This window comes from Penaeus monodon, chromosome 25, assembly GCF_015228065.2.
Source record: "Penaeus monodon isolate SGIC_2016 chromosome 25, NSTDA_Pmon_1, whole genome shotgun sequence".
NCBI classification, from domain to species: Eukaryota; Metazoa; Arthropoda; class Malacostraca; order Decapoda; family Penaeidae; genus Penaeus; species Penaeus monodon.
The window spans coordinates 39085429-39088049 of record NC_051410.1 but is presented as its reverse complement, the minus strand read 5'-3'; the positions used below and the strand labels follow the sequence as shown (position 1 = coordinate 39088049).

General features: G+C 43.4%; 1 pseudogene; it reads right to left on the bottom strand.

The window, feature by feature from the left end:
• LOC119589397 overlaps positions 1-2621 on the bottom strand; it is a 12359-nt pseudogene that overhangs the window by 9355 nt on the left and 383 nt on the right.

Genomic DNA, 2621 nt, shown 5'->3' with positions numbered 1-2621 from the left:
GATTTTTTTTTATCTTCAAAAAATTAAAAGGTTTACTATTAAGTGGCAAACAATTGGTTTACATAACTACAAACAAATATCTACACATGTATCTATTCATAATATGTACACATGTATACAAGAAATATGCACAAATAAAGAATAAAACAGAAGAGCACAGACATGCAATACAAGCTAAATGAGAAGAGCAACTCACATCTTGAAGTTCCTCATGTGGTGTTGTTCTCTCACTATCACTGTCAGCAAGAGTTTCGGAAGCCTTCAGAGACATGACTTCTTCTGTGTGCTGGTTGCTGAGCTCTCTCTCAAACATCTGCTCATCTTGGAAAATGTTCTCATTTCCAAAATCTTCCACCAAACTAGGATCATCAACCAGCTCTTCTTCTTGCTCATGGGCTTGAAGCTTCAACTTTATTTCCCTGTGGTTTGGAGGTCTTGCTACAGGCTGACTTTGTGATAGTTGTTTACGTATGGTGGTGCCCCCTCCTCGCTGAAGATGAACAATTTTGTGATGAAGAACCAGGCTGGGGTTCAATCTTGCATTAATATCCTGATTCTTTTCTCTGTGACTATTTTCAGCTGCAGCATTACCACACGTTCTTCCTGGTATACACCAATATATGAGTGATTTCCCTTCCTTGTTGTTTTTGGAGTTGAAGTTCCATTTATATTATGGCTTGAGCTAGTTCCAGGTAAGCTTGGAGTGTCACCGGCAAACACCTCCTCAACTGCTCCTAAAACCTGCTCTTCAACATACACCATTTCCTGGAGTGTGGAATCTCCTAACAGAGTATTTAACGTTCGATCTGAAGCCAAAAAACTCAATGGCTGATCATCATCGCAACACATGACACCATCTTGGTCTTCGTTTCTGTTTACCTGTCTGCTTTGATTCCCACTCCCTGAGGTCTGATTCACTTGACTTATGCTGGATGAAGCCCTTGGTGAGTTACAAACGTCCATGGCCACACTGGAATCCACATCATTCCGTCTGTTTCTTTTCATTCGGATTTCCTCCATCACAGAAGAACTTGTAGCTAACCCTATGATAAGCTCACTGCCATCCCTCTGAAAGGCCACCTGCTCTTCTCTTGAGGTTAGCTCTGCACTATTGCTATTGTTAGGAGACATGGTGTTAGCACCTGAAGTTGCACGATTATCTGAGCCTCGGTCTTCAAAAATAACTTCCATAGGCTCATCAACAGTATGCTGTATGGACTCGCACTCTCATGCTGACTGAAACTATCGTCCAAACCATTTTCAATTGTTATGTTATGAGCAGGAGAAGGTACATTTGGATCAATATGGATACTAGATGCATCCTGAAAATTAGGGATATTCCTGCATCTACTTGATGATGGTACAACTATATTTCCTAGAGGATCTACATCCTCTTTGAGCTTCCTATCAGCCAAGTGATGTTCTCGATTTAAAGGAAGTGCATTAGAATTTTCTTGAGTTTCTAGCCTAATGGGATTTTCATCTAAACCTTCCTCAGAGTTTCTTCTTAAAGCATTAAAGGAGACAGCAGAAGCATCATCTTTTATATCAAAACCATTTGGCTCACTTTTAGGATGAAGAGAGTCTACTTTCCTTTGCCAGAACTCGTAGAAGGTTCATTATCAGCATTTCCATTCTCTTGGTTATCATTCATTAGGAGTGCTCTCACTAACACCTGGTTAATTATTTCTTTCAGACGATCCTTCTTCCCTACAAGGTCCTTCGGTAATGATATGCTGATGTTCTTTCCAATGTGTATGGTAGTTTAGGATTTGGTTGTTCCTGGGTCTCAGGGGGTTCATCTTCTGGAAGTTTTAATGGGTTTCTCTCACCAGTCATAACTACTGGATTAGGAATCATATCTTGTCTGCAACTACCATCTCCTGCAACTATGCCATCTTGCGTTGGCTGAGAACATGGTTCTTCAACCAAGAGTACAGGATCAGGTTGTGTTGGCAGGTGGTCTCCTTGGAACCCCCATATATTCCCCCCACTAGTTTTTGGTGTCCCGGGACAGAGACGGAGTGGGGGTTGTATTTTTTAGGGGGTGTTGCTTTTTCTGTATTTTTGGGGCTGAACAAAAAGATTTTGGTTAGTAGGAGGAGTAGCCCCAAAATAGCCCCCAGAATTTGGGAAATAAGGTAACTAATCCATTTTTTCCAAAGTTTAATTTTAGGTATTACATTTTCCGCTGGAACATATTACCCAAAAAAAGGTAACTATTCCCCTTTTTAAACATGCTGCGGGGGAGCCACAAGCGGTACAGCTTTCGGGAGGCTCCCAATGGGCCCAAGGGCCCCCTCGGACATTGACAGTGGGGGTGTGGTGTGGCAGCAGCCGTGGGATGGACCCCAGAGGCCCCCCCAAAGAGGGGCCCCTGACTTTGATTCCCTGTAACAATACGGGTGTTGGGCGGTGGTTTTTTGGGCAAATAAGTGCTCATTGGCCACAGCTGGTAGAGGATAAGAGGGTCGGCGTGGACCCCTGGGGGCGCGGCTGAAAATTCGGTAATGTCTTTCATTGGTGAAGCACGATATTTCCTCCTTCTGTGACAGACAAGGGCTGTGAAGGGTTGGCTGGTTTTCCCCACATACGGGGCCCCAACAGCGCACTGTTGCAGA